The following is a 19,923-nucleotide window of genomic DNA, read 5'->3' on the forward strand; positions in this document are numbered from 1 at the left end:
CTTTTTAAAGCTAGAACTGCCGAAACCGGTTTGGCTCAGTGGATAGAGCATTGGCCTGCGGACCAAAAGGTCCCGAGTTTGATTCTGGTCAAGGACATGTACCTTGGATGCGGGCACATCCTCAGTAGGGAGTGTGCAGGAGGCAGCTGATCAATGATTCTCTCTCATCAATGTTTCTAGCTCTCTATCCCTCTCTCTTCCTCTCTGTAAAAAATCGATAAAATATATTAAAGCTAGAACTTCCTGGTGGTGGAAGGTCGTGCCAGTCCAGGCTGTACCATAAGCCTGGGCCTCCGCCTGGGGGCGGGGCAGCCGCCATGGACGTCCAAGTTGGAACCAGGCCCCAGGCGCTGGGCATGGCCAGGGCCGTGCTGGGTGGAGCCCGGGCCCTGGGAAAGGCCTGAGGCTGTCGGTGGGCTGAGGTGCTGAGCAAACCTGGTGCAACAAGCCTGTTGGCTCAGGACCAGATGCGTGAGGGCCACTGAGGTATGGGCAGGGGCCAAGCAGGCCAGAGGGGCCGGGGGGGGGGGGGTGGCCAGGGGGCTCAGGCCTGGCAGGCTCTCCTCAGGCTGACCCGCAGCAGCACCTGCCTGGTGTGGGGACAGGCGCTGGCCCTGCCGCAGAGCCCGCAGCTCCGGATGCCGCTCACACGCTGGGCTCCCCTGGGGTCAGGCCGGCCTCAGCCTTGCTGAATGCTCATCTCTGCTCAGCTCCCCTCCCCTGCGCAGCCGCCCTCCCTTCCCTCCTGGAGTCCCGCTCCAGGCATGGCTGCTTGGGTGGACCTTGAGCTGACAGCCAAACCCGTGGCACGGCCCCCAGCCTCCTTTCCCTCCTTGCTTGGCCTTGCCCTGACTGCACCCCCACCCACCCCACCTGCCTGGCAGGCTCAGCTGCCACTCCGCTCCGGCCTGGCGCATGCAGGGGCCGGCCTGCCCCTGGCTGAGCAGGAGACCCTCCTGGCTGTGCCTCCGTCCTTGATGAAGGTTGTGGCCTGGCACCTGGGGGAGCTGGCCTGCCGGGCCCATCCCTCCATGCCAGCACCTGGCTCTGAGGCTCTCAGAGCTGCCATCACCCTCAATGCCACGTCAGGCCGGCAGCCAGAGGCACGGAGGGCCATGCGGGCCGGCAACTCTCCTGCTGCCACAGCGGGAGCTCGGCCTGCAGTGCCCTCCGGTCTCCGTTGTGAGCTAGCTTCTCCCCACACTCAGCCCCTCACCCGCTGGCCTGGGCCCTCACAGCCCCCGGACCTACTTGTGCTGACTTCTATCCCTGGCTGTGCCACCTGGAACCCTGCAGTGCCTCCAGGGATAGAAGTCTGTGCAGCTCCTACTCCACCCTGGCACCCGAGGACCTCCCTCTGCCTGGCTCCCAGGGTTTGGGCCCAGAAGGTTGACCTTGACTCCTGTCCTGTCTTGGCACAGACCCCCTGCCCGCTGTCTCCTCCTGGCCTCTGTGGCCCGGGCCAGCACAGCCACTCGATCATATGTTTTCCAGGCCTTTAGAAGTCTCAGGGATGAGTTTCATGTGAGAAGAGGTCTTTATCCCCGTCTTTGAGGTCTTATTCTGCCCTCCCCCACACCCCCGTCCCACAATCCCATAGGGCAGAGCCCAAGTCCTTGCTTGTCTCATTCCCCATCGCCTGCCTGCCTGGGGCCCCAGTGCCAGGGAGGGCTGCAGAGTGCCCAGCCCCATGGTGCCCAGGCTCAGTGGGCAGCTGAGCAGGTGGGCAGCTGAGCAGACATGCTGGCTGGCTGCCAGGCCCCAGGAGGCACTGCCCACAGCCCGCTCCCTGGTTGGCCCGGAGCCTCGGTGGGTGATGAGGGCAGCCGAGGTGTCCCCGTGGTGCAGGGAGCAGGTCTGGGGCAGCTGGTGGGCCCACGTTGCTCCCCGGACACATGGGTGGCGGCGGCGGCAGCCACAGGTGGGACACCCGCCTCCGACCGTCAGCCACGGGGTCTGTGCAGAGGGCCGGCGTGAGAACCAAAGGACAGAATGTGCTTGTGTGTGTGTGCGCACATGTGAACATGAGTGTGAACATGTGAGTGTGCAAGGGTGTATGTGCATGCGAGCATGCCGTGTACCCCTGTGTGCGTGTGCATGCTTGGGTGTGTGAGAACGTGAGTGAACAAGCCTATAAGCATGCAGGCGTGATGTGCGTGCCTGCACGGGAGTGAGCCTGTGGGTGTGCAGGCGTGTTGTGGATGTGCATGAGTGACTGTGTGTATGTGCACACGAGTGTTTTTACTTATGACAAGCGTGTGCGTGTGCATGTGTTAGCCAACATATGTGAGTGTACAGATGTGTGTGTGTGTGTGTGAGAGAGAGAGAGAGAGAGAGAGAGAGACACATAGGGTGGTCCAGCTTTTATGTCTGCGTGACTTAGCTTCTAGAAATGACTTGGCCAGCTGCGTTGGTCCAAAGATGTGGCTGAGCCTCCTGGCAGTCTTAAGGCTCCGATGCCTCGTCTGGAACCGGGTGACGGTCCAGGATCCCTCTGAGGGGAGCCCTTGGCCCGTCGGCGTCGGCAGGGCCGTCATGACCAGCCTGGGAGCTGGCACAGGCTCTGGGGCGGGAGGACCCCGCCCTGGCCTTCTTCTCCCACGGGAGGTGTCCACAGTGCAGGTTCACAGGGCGCTCCCACAACACTCTGCAGAGGCGGCTGCACTTCCAGCCGGGCCCCCCAGGCGGCTGGGCCCGGGGCCGCCCCTGTGGTCCCGGCCTCCGCTGGCCAGTGCCCGCCGCCGGCAGAGCAATGGGCACCGCGCTGTGTTCCCTGCGGAGCTGGGGCGAGAACAGCCGGCTGGACGGGGCCGTTTCGCAGCAGAGCTGGCTGCGGGGCTGGTGGGTGTCAGTGCCGCTGTAGTTAGCGCAGAGGAGGCGGAGGCTGAGGTGCCGGGCCTGGGGCTGAGCAGTGCTGGGGGGAGGGTGCTGGGAAGGAAAGCGTCTTGACCAAGAGGCTTGACCTTGGGGGCTGTGCTGCCAGGTCATCAGGAGGGCGCCCCTCGCCAGCCTGGCAGAGTCTGGGGGACACGGGCCAAGGTCCGGTGTGCTTGCCTTGCGTGTTTGGTTCCGAAGCCGCTGACGGAGAATCCTTGCCACATAGACACGCCGTCCCTGGCCTTACACCCCGCCTGGCTGCCCCCCTGCCCCCCGCCTCTAGACCGGGGAAGCTACTCTCTCTGATTTGGGTGACACACCCCCCCTCCCCGCAACTGCACGCCCATGCCCGCCTCCCTCACAGCTATCCCAGCAGCCCCAGTCGGTGTGGAGAACTGGGGGCGCTGGCTCAGCGGGTGTCTTTTGGAAAACGGCCCGACGAGGCAGGCACGGCCTCGCCTGTGTTCCCAGCGGGGTTGTTGGGCTGGGTGTGTGTGTGTGTGTGTGTGTGTGTGTGTCTTGCTCCTGCACCCCCAGGTTCCTGGCTCCCCCGTGTAGCCTTTCTCGCCTGGTGTCTCTCCCCATCACCCCCCCCACCCCCCCCCGCAGCCCCATGCCCGCCCGCCCGCCCGCCTCGGGGTGAGAAATCTCGCAGCCGCGTCCTCCTCGCCAGCTTGTGTCTCACGTTGGGGATGTTTCCATTTTTACAGCAGAAAAGCAACATATTCCAAGCGCCGCAGCCGCCGCCGGAGCGCCGCGGCCCCCGGGGAGCCACTGCCACGTCAGATGCATTGCCGGGAGGGGCGGGGGGGCAGCGGCTGCTCTGCCAGCCACGGCCCTAATTGCTGCCACTCAGGGAGCCGCTGTCGCCCGGGGCGGTGGGGAGGGACTGGGGCGGCACTGGCACTGGTGGGCAGGAGCCAGGGGGCAGAGGGTCCGGGGCAGGCACGGAGGCTGGGCCCAGGCGGTGTCCACACCGGCCGGCAGCACCAGCACCACGGCCAGAGAGCCAGGGTTGGTCCTGGGACGGGGCTTGGCCTGCCGGACAGGCATCGGGTGGGGCGCCTGATGGCGCCAGGCTGAGGGGAGGTTAGCCAGGTGTGTTGGGGTCCTGGCACCGCTCCTGGCACCGCTCCTGGCAGCCTGACCCCTGAGGCCCTGGCAGCTTTGAGAAGGGACTGAGACGGTTCGTGGTGGCTCTGCTGCCATCCCCATTCCCGGACTTGATTCCGCTGCTAAATGTCCCTGCAGACTCCGTCTCCGTTTCCAGGGGTGGGAGAGACACGGTGTCACCGCCCAAGCTGGCGGCGGGCAGGCCTCCCAGGGTGTCTGACCCTGATGCCACCGCAGGGACCAGCAGGGAGATTTTCTCGGGAAGAAATACTGGCTGTTGCCGGAACCGGTTTGGCTCAGTGGATAGAGCGTCGGCCTGCGGACTGAAAGGTCCCGGGTTCGATTCTGGTCAAGGGCATGTACCTTGGTTGCGGGCACATCCCCAGTATGGGGTGTGCAGGAGGCAGCTGGTCGATGTTTCTCTCATCATCGATGTTTCTAGCTCTCTACCTCTCTCTCTTTCTCTCTGTAAAAAAAAAAAAAAAAATCAATTAAAAAAAGAAAAAAAGAAAAAGAAATACTGACTGCCTAGGCCTACTCCCTAGGGCCATAGTTGGCAAACTGAGGCTCGCGAGCCACATGCGGCTCTTTGGCCCCTTGAGTGTGGCTCTTCCACAAAACACCACTGCCTGGGCGAGTCTATGTTGAAGACGTGGTGCTAGAGGAAGTTTAAGTTTAAAGAAATGTGGCTCTCCAAAGAAATGTCAGTCGTTGTCCTGCTGATATTTGGCTCTGTGGACTAATGAGTTTGCCGACCACGGGCCTAGGGCATAGCAGCGCCATGAGCTTGACCTGCGGAGGTCTCACCAGCCGGTGGGAGCGCCACTCTGCTCCAGAGGCCCCCGGACAAAGAGGGTCAGAAAGGGCGTGAAGGCCACTTGGCAAGCTGCAAACACGAGGCTGAGAACGCTTAGGAAACAGGAGGCGAGAGCGGCTGCCGGCTCCAGCGGTTTGCACTATCCACTGAGCCACACCGGTGTGGCTCTCGTGGCTTTTCATTCCAGTTTTTGTTCGAGGAGATGCTCCTCGTTGGAGGAGGAGCCGCCATCCTCTCTGGAGCCCTCCCTGACCCGGAGCGTTTTCTGCTTCTCGCTCCCTGGCTGTGTGCCCCGTGAGGGGGCCCCCTCTGTGCCACTGGCTGCTGCGTCCCGGAGCCCAGCCCCAGCGAGGCCCTGGGAGGCTGCTCAGGAGGGAGGTCAGAGCTCGGCCCCCCCAGCCATCAAGCTGCGTGGACCGCCTTCTCCGCGTCCTCTGAGGCTTCAAGGATGGCGTTGCATTGCCTTGTCCCCTCTGAGGGCGTCTGCCTTACAGAAGGATGATGTGAAACACGGGCATCACAGGACTGGTGCCAGGTCCGGCTTCAATCGTCCGTGTTGTTTTTAAAAAATATATATTTTATTGATTTTTTACAGAGAGGAAGAGAGAGGGATAGAGAGTTAGAAACATTAATAATAGAGAATCCGATGATTCTCTATTATAAGCTGCCTCTTGCACACTCCCTACTGGGGATGTGCCCGCAACCAAAGCACATGCCCTTGACCGGAATCGAACCTGTGACCTTTCAGTCCGCGGGCCGACGCTCTATCCACTGAGCCAAACCGGTTTCGGCTGTCCATGTTTTTTTTTTTATGGACCCTGTTTTATGTTCCTTTCCTCTCCTTCTCCTCCTCCTCCTTTTCTAAAACAATCCATTTATTGAGCTAAAGATTGTGTATTCAGGCTATTCCCTTGGCAGGTGATCCTGCATAGTAAACCTAGAGTGAAAAGAGACTTATTTACATACGCGTATTTTAAAAAATGTAATGCCATATTGGCTTATAATGTGGTGCTTTTTTTGGAGGGGGAATATTCTCTTTTCTTTTTTTTTTTTTTTCCTTTGTTTGTGGCAAAATATATGTAATAGAACATTTACAATTTTAAATGTTTTCAAGTGCATGCTTCAGTGGCATTAAGTACACTCACACGGCTCTGCAGACATCGCCACCATCCATCTCAGAACGTTCTCATCTTCCCAAACTGCAACTCTGCCCCCATCCCCCTCCTGGTCCCCGCCAGGGACAGTCCCTATGAATTTGGCTCCTCTGGGCACCCATACAGTGAATCTTGCAGTATCTGGCCTGAGTTGGCTAGCTTCATGGTCGGCAAACTGTGGCTCTGGAGCCACACTGAATGTGGCTTTGGCCCCTGGAGTGTGGCTCTTCCACAAAATACCACAGCCTGGGCAAATCTATTTTGAAGAAGTGGTGTTAGAAGCTTAAGTCTAAAAAAATGTGGCTCTCCAAAGAAATGTCTATCGTTGTACTGTTGATATTTGGCTCTGTGGACTCATGAGTTTGCCAACCACTGGGTCACTTGCCCATTCCACCCTGTTTTATGCTTTTGCTGCCTGGCCTTCTGGGGTTTGTGTTCTGCAGTTTGTGTTCTGTAGTCAGGTGGATAGATGTCCTGCTCTCGATTCTGAGGGCTCACGTCTCAGTTTTCAGAGACGCACCTTGATCTCTGGCCCTCCAGTTAGCATGCATTTGTGATGAAGGGATGTTGCTGCTTTCTAAGGTGTGGACCGTGGAAGAGACCTCTCAGTGGGCATCAGAATTAAGATGGAGCCTCTGGGCTCTGAGTAATTAGACGTCAGTGCTGACTCCGTGACCGTGACCGTGACCCTAACCCTGACCCTGACCGTGACCCTGATCCTGACCCTGACCGTCACCCTGATCCTGACCCTGACCGTGGCCCTGACCGTGACCCTGATCGTGACCCTGACCGTGACCCTGACCCTGACCGTGACCGTGCACCGCCCTGGGCCCGAGAGCACCCAGGCTCTGATGCGAACTCCCAGGGCTCAGGGGAGTGTTTCAGGACGGCGTGGGCAGGGACTTCCTGGGCTCCCAGGGTGGCTCTGGGACCACAGGAACTAGCTGGTTCTGGGGCCCGGGTCCCTTCCTAGCCCTGTGGCCACTTCGCTCCATGGTGAGCCTTCCCAACAAGCTGGTCCCCAACCTGGACCTGCGGCTTGAACCTCCAGATCTCTTTCTAGGGATAAAAAGGGGGCCATTTCCCTCTTCAGTTTGAAAAATCCCAGGGAAGCATTTCCATAGGTGTGGCTTGGGTCACATGACTTTCCTTTCATCCAATCACTGCGAATGTAGCTAGCAGGGGAAGGTACTGTGATTGGGCCAGTGTGGGCCATGAGCCTGCCCCTGATGCCTGGGGCATTAGCCATCCCCAACAGCATTATCCCAAGCAGAGCAGAGGAGCTGAGCTCTGAGATGGGCGTCGATAGCCTGACCCTGTGGCCTACACACAGCCTCACGGGGGCGAAAGCTCACGTTCTGTGATTCCAGGTGGAAAAACCAAGTTCCAGAGCAGGGGCAGACTCGCTGGGGTCCCACGGCAAGCCCGTGGCACAACTGGGTGCCCCGGTCCACATTGTGCCACCTCCTCCAGGAAGCCTTCCGGGCTTGGCCGAGCCAGGCCTGGGGTAGTCACCCCCAGAAGTCACACTCCGATGAGGAGACTGGCTTCCCTTACGCACCGGAGCCCCGTGTCCCGTACAGCACAAGTGCTGGGTGCTCCGATTCTGGGCGCCGTTGGCTTCCCCAGGGGAGCTGCGAGCCCCATGCCTGGGAGGTTCGGGGAGTTTACAGTTCTGAGGGCTGGCCCCTCTCCCTCTTCCATTGGTTATCTCCTCACCGGCCCTCACCACCAGCTCTCCCTGTCCTCGGTGACTGACCTCGGGCACAGGGACCTCCTCTACCTTCCTCCTCGTTTCTGGGCCACCAGGTGTCCCTGATATGCTGTTGCTGCTGCTGCTGCTTCTTCTTTTTAAAAATATATTTTAATTGATTTTTTACAGAGAGGAAGGGAGAGGGATAGAGAGCTAGAAACATCGATGAGAGAGAGACATCCACCAGCTGCCTCCTGCACCACCCCCCCCCCCCGGGGATGTGCCCGCAGGCAATGCACATGCCCTTGAGCGGAATCGAACCTGGGACCCTTCAGTTTGCAGACCAACGCTCTATCCCACATGTGTCAAACACAAGGCCCGCGGGCCAAATCCAGCCCGCCAGGCCTTGCAATGTGGCCCGCACCGCGCTGTCATCACTGCACTCCGCTGTCAGTTTATGACATTGTCAGTTTATGACTGTTCAGTAAACCATTCGGCCCGCGATTTAGGCTGGATTTTAGATTTTGGCCCCTTCTCTGATTGAGTTCGACACCCCTACTCTATCCACTGAGCCACACCGGTTTCGGCTCTGATATGCCTCTTTAGCTGAGACCCACTCGTGCAGGGAATGAATGCCCTTGTCCTCACCTTGGCCCGTCGGTGACCAGGCCCGGCGCCCTGAGCCCCAGCACCAGGGCCAGGGGCTGTGCCTCCCGCTGCCGTGTGCCACCTCAGTCCAGACAACGAGCATTTGTAGGTGTTGGTGGAGCGGTGGCTTTGGCATGTAGGGGGGTGATTCAAGGGGGACACGGGGGATCGACAGGCCTATAAACGGGACCCCGCTGAGTGAGACTTCCTGTTTCCGAGATTTACGTCGATCCTTAAACACTGAAGATTAATTTTTGGAAACATCTATAAAATAAAAAATAAATAAAAAATGCCGTGCGCCACAACAGGAAGGGGATTAGAGCCTATTTGTTCATGTATTAGTAAAAACTCAATTTCATATATCGTGCGGAAAAATTAAAACCCTTTCCACACTTTATGATTACAGAGTATGCGTTCTCCACATTATAAAGATAAATAATTGATAACGTTACAAATACGTAATCTGGAAAATATTTATTAGGGGCCGACAACTCATTTTTTCCTACGTGTTTTGTGGAGGATGATATGGCGCCCTTTAAAAATTCATGACAACGCTTGGGCGAGGAGGAAATGTCTGCATGTATGGTTCTGGGGCACAAACCCTTTTGTATAGCATCACATCTTGGGCACAGAAGCGGAGCTGGGCAGCAGGACACAGGGTGGACCCAAGCGGAGGACTGGCCGAAGGTCTCAGGCGGCCCCGAGCTGGGCCAGTGTCTGGCCCCCCCAGTCCGAGAAGGCGCCTTTGGAAAGCCAACATATTACAAGCCAGGATTCCTTGGCTTGTAATTTAAAAATAAATGTTGGACTTAATCTCCGAGAAAGCACCGAATAACGGGATTTGAGGATGGGCTCACAGAGCCAAGAAATCAACCCAGCCAGACCTCAGCCCAGAAAAACCACGGAGCTGCCAAAACCGGTTTGGCTCAGTGGATAGAGCATCGGCCTGCGGACTGAGAGGTCCCGGGTTCGATTTCGGTCAAGGGCATGTACCTAAGTTGCGGGCACGTCCCTGGTAGGGGGTTTGCAGGAGGCGGCTGATCGATGATTCTCTCTCGTCGATGTTTCTGACTCTCTATACCTCTCTCTTCCTCTCTGTAAAAAAAAAAAATCAATAAAATATATTAAAAGAAGAAAACCACAGAGCTGAGGGACCCGGCTCTCTGGCTGGGGTCCCGGGTGTGGTGTGTGAAGGAAGGCGGGTCTTGTGGGGTGGCGTGAAGTAGGGAGCGAGCTCGCCTGGGGCCAGTGGCCTCATACCCCACAGCTGGCTTAGCCTGTCACTGGCTTAGCCTGTGACCCCCGCCCCCTGCCCCCAGTCCCTCCCAGGCTCCTCCCCTGTAAGGAGGACTCCCGGCCTTTGCCCTGGTGCCCCCCCCCCCCCCAATCACCCTGGGCTCCTCCCCACCCCATCTCAGAGGTGGCACCACCTCCCCACTCCCCCTTCCCAGGCCTGCATGGCGGAGATGAGAGGAACCAGCCCGGGTTCTCAGGACCCGTGTCCCGGCGCTACACCTGTGACCTTTCCCCTCTGCCCTTTGCCCTGCTGTGCCCGCAGGAGGCTGGGCTGGCATGCGTCGGAGGCTAGTCGTGGTGCCCTAGCAAGTCCTCGTCCCTGTACCCCAGGGAGCACTGGAGTTTGAATAGATAACTGCTGTGTTTATTAAAAAATAAATTTGGTGCCTAACAAAAGTGCTGTTTCTATACATAGAAAAAAAAAAAAACCGTTTAAAATAAAAAACCAAAACGGTTTCAGAGGCGCTGTCGTATTAATTATTCATCTCTTGTTAATGAAATAACATGCCTCTGCAGGCTGCTCGGCCTCCCCTCCCCCCAGGGGCTCCTGGGTAAGCTGGTCCAAGGCGGGTGCGACAGACCCCGAGGGGCCAGGATGGGGGGCTCTGCGCCTCGGTTTCCCTAGTGTGAAATGGGGGCGTCATCGTATTCCCTCCTGGCTGTTTCGTGAGCACCTATTCCCCACCTCACGGCCCCCACGGGACCCGCCCTCCTTCACACACCACGGCCGGGGCCTGAGCCAGGGGCCGGACCGTGCCGCTCGGTGATTTTCTGGGCTGAGGTCTGGCTGCGTCGATGTCTTGGCTCTGAGAGTCCATCCTCACATCCCATTATTTGGTGTTTTCTCAGAGATGAAGTCAAACATTTGCTTTCAGATTGCAAGCCAAAGAGCGTGCGGACCGCCGAAGAAAAAACAGTATGTAGCCGAAACCGGTTTGGCTCAGTGGATAGAGCATCGCTCTGCGGACTGAAAGGTCCCGGGTTCGATTCCGGTTAAGGGCATGTACCTTGGTTGCGGGCACATCCCCAGTAGGGCGTGTGCAGGAGGCAGCTGGTCGATGTTTCTCTCTCATCGATGTTTCTAGCTCTCTATCCCTCTCTCTTCCTCTCTGAAAAATCAATAAAAATATATTAAAAAAAAGAAAAGAAAAAACAATATGTTGATTCTCCCGTGAGCCAGGCACGGGCTGCGTCAGGGCTCGGGACCCAGAGGAGGACAGAGGAGGCAGCCTGCCCTGGAGGAGGGAGCGGTGGGCTCACAGTCAGGCCCAGAGAGCAGGTGTCTGGTCCCGTTTCTGTGTCCCGTGAGGAGCCAGCCTGGTGGCTGTCCCTTGTATCAGTCAGGATGGGTGGATTATGCTGACGTAACAAGTAGCCCCAAACCTTAAAGCAATGGTGGAGGATTTTTCTGCTCACACTAAATGTTGCCTTAGGTTGGCAGGAAGCCTTACTCTATCAGTGTTTCCCAAAGTGTGGTACGTGTCCCCCCAGGGGCACGGGAAGAGTTTGGTGGGGGTACGCGTGGCACTGGAGTTTGGTGGGGATGTGCACTGCACCGTGCTTAGCTGCGCCTAATTCTACGTTCTCATGAGTACGAGGGGTACTCGGCGTTAAGAAAATTTTAGAAGGGGTACACATATGTCGATAGTTTGACAGGCAGCCACCATCTGGGGCCTCGCTGGATTCAGGGCAGAGGGAGAAAGGGATCCTGCAGGCCTCCCCTCAAGCCCAGACACGTCCTGCCCTGCTCCTGCCCACAGCCCATTAGCCAGTACTGGCTGCATGGATGCCAGGACTGGCCTCCTGGGCCTGACAGGGTTACTGGGAAAGGCTGGGGGAATAGCAACAGAAACTTCCACCTCCGCCTCTACCTCCCCACCCAGGGCAGCAGGAGGCTGGCTCCAGGAGGCCCTGCCATCCTGCAGTGGCCAGAGGGCACTGACAGGAGCCTCCAGGGAAGCTGGGTCCAGGCCCTCAATGGAGCCCTCCCACCCATGGGGCCCTGAAGCTCTTAGCTCCTGCCATCAACTGGGGCAACTCTGGCTTGTGGAGGTCCCACACTTTCATTCACTCATTCATTCATTCATTCATTCATCCATTCACTAATTTATTAACAAACACCCCAGAGTCCCCCTAGGGCCAAGCAGCCTGGGCTCACACAGGGCGAGTGGATTTCCTGGGTGACAGAGGATACAGACCCAATTAGTCACCCCCACCCAGGTCGAGGGTGTTCCCCGCCCCCCTCCCCCCCACCGTGAGCTGCACGGACATCCTTGGGTATGGCTGGAGGAGACGAGCTGAGCCCTCTGGCGACGGTGGAGGGAACCCCACGGGGCTTTTGAAGCTTTGCCCGCCCCGTGGCGGGCAGTGGAAGGGAAGGTGACTGGGGAGAGGGGGCCACAGGGGGTCCATCTTGGTCAGCAAGTGATCCCTGGTCTGGCTGCCCCCTACGTTGAAGCAGAGGCGGACATGGTTCCTGTGTTGAAGGCTCTGGCACGAGGGTTCCTGTGCTGGGGGTTCCCACGTGGGGCTGGGGCCTAGGACGGCCCAGCTCGCCGATGGCTGGGAGCCTCAGCCCGTGAGCAGGGGAGGGGAGGAGCCTGGGCCCATTCTGCCTCTCCCCACCCAGCCCCAGCAGCCTGACCTCGCCGGGAGCATCGCTCAGCCCGGTATGGATTTCCTGTCTTGGAGGAGGCCACTGGGCAGCACACAGGGGCTGGACGGATGGCAGGCCCGGGGATGTTTTTCTATCGCGGCGTGGGGAGGGCGAGGGCCTGAGCTGCCCAGAGCCGAGGCCCCCTCCTGTGTGTGGTTGGGAGCACCACGCCGGGTGGGGCACTGGACCTGGCCCTAGGATGCCAGCAGTTCTCCAGCCCAGACGCCTCTCCTGGGCTAGGACGCTCTGCCCAGGCCCCAGGGCAGCCCCCCAAGGCCCTTTCCTGAGGACCAGGGCATGATGGCTGAGCTCGGTGCACATGGGACCTCATGGAGGGGACGGTGTGGTGGCAACGGGCCCAGAGAGGGTCCATTGGCCATGTTCAGCGTCCATAGCCAGGCCCCTGGGAGGAGCATACGCTCCGGTCCTTAACCCCCCATTGCCCTGGGTGGGGGCCTCAGGGCCAGGGTGCCAACCGGGGGGCACCTATGTGGGGAAGGGGAAGGCAGCAGGTGCAGACCAAGGTGGGGTGTGAGCTCAGGAGAGCTCATAGGCGCACACACGTGTACCCACTCATGTACACGAGTTTACAGACACGTGTTCCCAGGCCCCTGCGCCCCCTCCATGCCAGCATGTTCACAGACATATTCAGACCTCGCTCGGGGGCCAACTGCTGCAGCGATCATGGGTCCCGGGTAGCTGGGCCTGGCTCACCCGCTCCGAAGTCCAAGAACTGGGGTGGCCGGAGCTCCGGGAGGGACATGGAGCCCCCCTCCCCTCAGTGCTCCCTCGAGCTGCCGGAAGCTCTTCCCTGCAGGAGTCCTGGCATGTGTGGTCCCAGAGGACAGGCATGCCCAGGCCCGTGCAAGCCACACGTCCCCAGACCCGCCAGCCAAGCATCACGGGTGGGATGGAGATGGAGAGGCAGGAAGTGGGAGATGCTGCCTGGTTCCCCATTGTTGTTAGAAAACGGGGAATAAGCCGAAGCCGGTTTGGCTCAGTGGATAGAGCGTCGGTCTGTGGACTGGAAGGTCCCAGGTTCGATTCCGGTCAAGGGCATGTACATTGGTTGCCAGCACATCCCCAGTAGGAGGTGTGCAGGAGGCAGCTGGTTGATGTTTCTCTCTCATCGATGTTTCTAACTCTCTATCCTTCTCCCTTCCTCTCTGTAAAAAATCAATAAAATATATTTAAAAAAGAAGAAGAAGAAGAAGGAGAAGGAGAAGGAGAAGGAGAAGGAGAAGGAGAAGGAGAAGGAGAAGGAGAAGGAGAAAGAGAAGGAGAAGGGGAAGGAGGAGGAGGAGGAGGAGGAGGAGGAGGAGGAGGAGGAGGAGGAGGAGAAGGAGAAGGAGAAGGAGAAGGAGAAGGGGAATAAGATGCCAGGCCTAGTTCAGGTCCCATGAGGGGCTCGGGGACCCAGCCCAGGTGTGGGCAGGACCCATCACTCCCTGGTCCCGGGGCGACTGGGCTGCCATGCTGCGGGGCGGGTCCAGATGAGCGCCAGCCAGTGGGGGGGGGGGGGGGACTCCCAGGTGCTGAGCCCCCTGCAGCTCAGAGGAGAACTGCCCTGCCGTTAAAACCATTTATTTGTGTTGTTATATAGTCCGTGGGTCTGGGCCACTCCCTGGAGGCACTGGTGCTGCATTCACCCTCCTCTCAGCTTCCCGCATGAGGAAGGGCCTGCCAGGCCTCGGGTCAGGGGCCGGGCCATGCCTCCTGGCCACTTCCAGGACCTCGAGGCATCTCTGAGCTGCCCGGTCCATATCCCCCCTCGGCTGCTGTCACAGGCGGTCACCCAGGCCTCTGGGCTCCATCCTGGGACGCTGCAGGGACAGTGGAGGCCAGCAGCACCCTGAGGGCCCAGGGGGAGCACACGTGGTAACCTCCAAGGGCCGGGACTGCTGTGTATCAGGCAGAGGAGGGGCCCCGCGGAGGGGTGCTGTGAGCACAGGCCGAGGGAAGGGGTCTGTCCGGAGAGACTGCATGCGGGGAGGTGGGGGGAGAAGGGGTGTGTGAACCAGCAAGGGGGAAGTTCCCGGGGTGGGTCTGCAGACCTGTGCCTGGGAGGCACGTGACCTGAGAGCATGCTGCCCACAAGGGGGCCATCCCTGCCGGGCACCTGGGGGACGCTCCTAGGGCCTTTGACTCCCTGGCCCACATCCCCGATGGCCCCACAGGCCCAGGCAAGGGCTGCAGCCCCAGAGCCCCATGGCGGTGCTGGGTCAGGCGCTCTGTCCCCTTGCTGTGGGCCACCTGCTCCCACGCCCAGCTCCGGGGGCTCTCAGGAGGCCCCAGGCTAGGACCCGGCCAGGGGTGGATGCTCAGCTGGACACCTGCCCTCTCCCCCCCCCCCCAAGGCCGGCCCCTCCTGCGTGTCCCCCAGCTCAGGGAAGTGGCTGTCCTTGGGGCCGAGTTTGCTGGGGTTTCAGAGGCAGCAGTTCTAATTTTAACGCCGATGAACTGTGAACAGCACCCCGCACAGCCGCGAAGGGGGTGTGAGTGCACAGTGCAGGGATGGGGGCTGCGGGGCCTCAGCTTCCGGGGCCTCTGGGAACAGGATCCTCCAGGCCACCCTCCTCCCGCCCTGACCTGGGTGCAGGGACAGGGGAGGAGGTCTATGCTATTGCCAAGCATGTCAAACGCGCGGCTGCATGCCTCCAGAGCCCGAGGGAGCCTTTTTGGATCAGCCCAGACGGGCTGCGGTGGGTGGGGCCCTCAGATACAGCTGTGTGGTCCAGGGCTGACCACCAGGGAGAGTGCTGGCTGGGCCTGAGCGGTGCTGTCCAGGGCCGGCTGCTCTGAAATCCATTCTCGGGCAGCTTGGTGCTGGGTCCGAGTCGCTGGAGGCCGTCTGTGCATGTGCTGCCGGCCGCTTGCTGTGGGTTTGGTGGGGATAGGAGGAAGCCTGGGGTGTGGGGGCGGGCAGCCCCAGACACGTGAACTCCTCAGAAGAGAACAAACCACCAAAACCACAGCCCCGAGAGCCAACGCACTGGGCGACGTGCGGGCTCTGTGTTTGGCGCCCCCTCTGTGCACGGCACACACACATGTGGGTGCATGGCAGTCCGTGCGTGCATGAGGTTCGTGCATGTGCCCTGGGCCCCTGCTGGGCACTCAGAAGCTAAGTGCCTCCTCGTCGTGGTGTGAGGAGTTTCTGGGAAAGTGTGCTGAGGAGGGCCGGCCCGGGGCCTTCCCTGTGGGCATGGCTACGCGCCTCACCGTTACTCCATTTCAAAGGAGGGGAAACTGAGGCCCGGGGAGGGGGAGGTGACCCCCAGAGCCCCCAGCCCAGCAGCAGGAGGCCGGCCCCACAGCTCCATCGCGCTGGCCCTCCACGCTCCCCCTGGAGCCCTTACCTGCAGTTTTCCCGGTTACACAATCAGGGTGTTTATTCCTGGCTGTGCTTGCTCCGTCCTTTCCACCTGGGGAGCAGCATGGTGAGGTTCATGCCCCTCATGTGCCCAATCAGAGAGGTCACCCGGGGCACTTGCTGAGCCCCAGAGCCTCCAGACTTGCTGACCGCCTCTCCTCTCTCCAGCGAGGGGCCCAGCTCTGCATTTTAGATAATGCAAACAGGGGAGTTCGGGGGCAGCTGCCGGGAGCAGGTATGTGCAGGGAGGTGAGCTCAGCAGCCCCACGCGGGCTCCATCTCAGCTCTGGCGAGGAGGAGGAGGAGGAGGAGGAGGAGGAGGGATGAGCGTTGGTCCGGGGTCTCCTGGTGTCCTGCTACCCAGGCTGGAGGCCTCCCTCGCCTCGGCCCCGGGCTGACCCGACCTGAGCTGGGCTCGGAGCGCCCCTGGGTCTTGGGAAGGCATCTGGGCCCCGGACCAAGCCCTGAGCTGAGCGGGGCAGGTCCAGGCAGCCTCAGCGGCCCGGGCTGTCCCCGCCACACCTCGGATGCTCGCCCCTCCCCGAATTTCTGCTGCGTGGCTCCCCGGAGACCTGGAGCTATTTTGGCTGCACCAGCCTCTCCGCGCTGCCAGGCTTCAGTGAGCAAAGGATTGTGCCGATGTTAACAGAACCGGCACGGAGGCCTGTGTGGCACTCTGTCAGGGAGAAGGCCCAATTAGGAGGGGAAGTGGGGGCGGGGCAGGCAGGCCGACGGAGGCCGGGGGAGCCCTCGGGCCCAGCCCACGCGGGCAGCCACATGCAGCCAGCACCAGCCTCAGGCCGCCAGCACCAGCAGGTGGACTTGCTGCAATGCAGGGACAGCGCTGGGCTGCCCGCCGGGCGCCCCGCCTACCAGACCCCTACACTGGTTGTGTCTGGTTTGCCATCTGGGTGCAGGGCTTGGGCGCCTGGACTCCGGCCGGAGGCAGAGGGGAGGTCGAGAGTGGGCACGGTGCCCTCAGGAGCAGGACCCAGGAGCACAAGGGCCCACGGAGAGGGGCTGGGGGCTGGAGCCAGGCGGGCAGATCTGGGGGAAGCGCCTGGTGAGGGCAGACCTCTCCGAAGCGGAGTGCCTTCTCTCTTTGCTCCCCGCTGCTCCGGGTCAGCGCCCCTCCAAGGCGGCAGGCCGCCAGCTCACCAGCCGGCCTCAGCGGCGCGGCGCTAATTGGGGCATTTCCTGGCTAAACGAACAGCGGCCACGGCGTCCAGCCTGGACGCGGGCCTCGGGGCACCCTCCCTGGCAGAGAGGGCAGGCGCTCCGCGGTGCGGCTGGCGGGATGTGGATGTGTTGGGAATGGGAAGGAGAAGTTGCTGAGACCCCAGGGCTCAGCCCTCAGTGGGGTCCCTGACTGGCCCTTCCCCCTCCTGCCTCCATCCCCCTCCCACAGGATCCTGCATAGACGCCAGAGGGGTCCACCTAGGAGCTCCTCATGGTCGGTGAACCCCTCAAATGACAAGGCCTGCATCACCCTGCAGGGGGCTCCAGCCGCATGGCTGTGATCTGTCCCAAGGAGACACCCACCCCCCCAATGCAGTGCTTTTCCCCACTGGTCACCCCTAGGCACCCCCATTTGTGTGCTCAGCTCCTGCTGAGGGTAATCACCCTCCTGCCCTCCCCCCACTGGGCCCACCCTGCCAGCCCTCAAGCTCAGAGGGGGGACCCAGGAGGAGGGGGTTGAGCTGCTGCATCAGGACTGAGGACCACCCACCTTCAGAGCCACTGCAGTGGGGGGTCCTGACAGAGGGTGGGGAGTGGGGGAGGGACAGGTCGATGGTGTGTGAGGCTCCCAGAGCCAAGATCTGGTGTGGGAAAGGCTAGCTGTGAGTGGGGGCTGGTTTTTACAGAATGAGCCCAACGGGGTGGGAACATGGCAAACACCTTTGTGTGCTGGTTCGCCCGCCCGTGTGAGGGGGAGCAGGTCTGGGGGGTGTCCTCACCCTTGGGGCATGTCTGTTCCTAACAGACGAGGGTCCACCCAGGCAGGACAGGGCTGACGCCGTCTGTATCCCCACCCGGTCCCTGCACAGACCAGGCCGGCAGGGGGCGGGGCCGCAGGCCCTCTGGGCGTGGTCGGGATGCAGGCGACAGCACAGCTCTGGCTGGGTCTCACCGCGCCAGGCTTGGCCCCGGGGCCAGCGTAGGACTCTGCAGGCCCGGGGGTGGTCCCGGACCAGAGGGGGCATGCCCCGAACGATACTGGCCTGGGGCAGGGCAACCAGCGCCCCCCACCCTGGGATCTGATGGCGGGAATGGAGCCTGTCGGGGGGGAGGGCAGGGAACGCGCTGTCGGATGGACTGAGCGGTGGGAGACGGGTGGACGGTCCGATGGGAGGCACGGACTGGGGCTCGGGTGGCAGAGGTGAGCCAGGCGAAGGCCCCGGAGGTGGGGGGCGGGGAGGACTGGCAGGTGAAAGCTTCCAGGGGGGCAGTGGTGGCTACAGCTGCTCCTGGTTGGCAAAGGGAGGCATGAGTTGCCCCCCTCACCCCTTATGAGTTCTCAGGGCCCCCAGTCATCCCTTGGCTGAGCCTCAAGCTCCCAAGGCCCTAAGACCCTCTTCCCTCATCTGATTCTTTATTTATTTATTTGTTTTTAAAATTTATCTTATTGATTTTTTACAGAGAGGAAGGGAGAGAGGTAGAGAGTTAGAAACATTGATGAGTCATCGATCAGCTGCCTCTTGCATGCCCCCGCTACTGGGGATGTGCCCACAACCAAGGTACATGCCCTTGACCGGAATCAAACCTGGGACCCTTCAGTCCGCAGGCTGATGCTTTATCCACGGAGCCAAACCGGTTTCGGCCCTCATCTCATTCTGTGCCTGCCTTCCTGAAACCCCTGAGCTCAGGAGGCTGCAACACAGGCCCCCCTACACACACACACACACACACACACACACACACACACACACCCCTCCGCGCCTGCTCCCTCGCCACTCCGTCATTTTTCAAAAATAATTGTGTGGCATCAGGCTGCCCCTGCCCCGGGCGGCCGCCTCCCGGGTTGGCCTCGCCGAGGAGCTGCGAGAGAGCCGAGGTGTCTCCCCTGCAAGGTCTCTTCATCGTCCCCTAATTGTTCCCATTAATTCTCCTCCCTCCTCGGCGAGCGCCCCTGGAAGCCTCGCACCCGCCTCCCCTTGGCTGCATCCGAACGAGTCTGCTGTGCTCCCTGGGATGGGGCTGTGTCCCCCCCTCCTCCCCCCCCCCCCCCCGCCCCCACCACCTCGGCCAGCCTGAGATGGATGCTCCTTCCGCGCCCATAAATCTCTGCACCGCCTCTGGGAGACAGATCGGAGGCCTCCCGCCCCGGTGTTTGCCGGCAGTGGGTTTGATTAGCCCTCCCGGCAGGCAGGCAGGCAGGGGGTGGGCCGGGGCAGGGGCCCTCTGAGGCCCACCTGCTCGGAGGAACCACGGCTGGGCGTGCGAGAACAGCCGAGACGGCTCCTGCCTCGCGCATCCGTGGGCAGGGATTCCACGAGCCAGACCGCGGAGCCGGCCGCCCACGCTCCGTCCCAGGCGAGCAGGCTCCTTTCCTGCCCGTGGCCGAGGGCGTGAGGCCCCCAAGAAGGAGGCCCGTCCGTTTTACCCCCGGGGGGGGGGCCACACCTGCCCCGGGAGCTGGTGGGGGCCAGAAGGAGGGGGCCCGCCCGGCCCCCACCTGGCCCCCAGCATGAAGACTCCTCCAGCCGGCCCGGCCACCACCCAGCGTGAAGGGAACAGGCTCCCCCCGCGGAGAGGACAGGACCCCCTCCCTCCACCCCCCGGAGCTGGGAATCCCGGCCGCTGGCCGCGGATGCTGGCTCCGAGCCCGTCCTCCCCCGCGGTCAGCAGGGCCCTGCCAGCCCGGCTGTGCACGTGGCCGCAGGCACGAGAGCGATGCTGTGAGCGGCGCTGAGGGCAGCGGGAGGCGGGGGAGGGCTTTCAGAGCGAGCCCCCGTGACCCCGGCGTGGCGAGGGGTGCTCAGGCGGCCCGGGCCAGAACCGCTCCTCGCTGCACGGCCTTGGGGACTCCCCGAACCGGTCGGGCCTGGGGTGCCATGTGCGTGGTTGATGCCCAGGTCCGAGGACCGAGAAGACACACCGGCTGGATGCCGGTAGACTGGAGGGAGGAACGGCCTTGAGATGGAGCAGCAGAGGGTCCGGGCTGGCCCCTCCCCGGCCATCTCTGCGGTCTTTGAGTCCCTGCAGCACTGGCCTCAAGCTGGGCCCTCTCACAGCGGCTCCGTGAGCTGCAGGGACTCCTTCCTCCTGACAGGAGGGGACACCGAGGGCCCCCCCCCC

At 61.3% G+C, this 19,923-nt stretch overlaps 1 long non-coding RNA gene across 1 annotated transcript in view; it reads left to right on the forward strand.

Moving 5' to 3' along the window:
• The first annotated feature begins 4,282 nt into the window (after positions 1 to 4,282).
• The window catches only part of LOC311613728, a 151,761-nt gene continuing 136,120 nt past the window's right edge, over positions 4,283 to 19,923 (forward strand). The window contains exon 1 of the long non-coding RNA XR_014793511.1: positions 4,283 to 4,384. This is a non-coding gene — a long non-coding RNA (uncharacterized lncRNA). The remainder of the gene's footprint in view (positions 4,385 to 19,923) is intronic.

Source organism: Pipistrellus hanaki, assembly GCF_964339955.1.
Source record: "Pipistrellus hanaki genome assembly, chromosome: 19".
Taxonomy (NCBI): domain Eukaryota; kingdom Metazoa; phylum Chordata; class Mammalia; order Chiroptera; family Vespertilionidae; genus Pipistrellus; species Pipistrellus hanaki.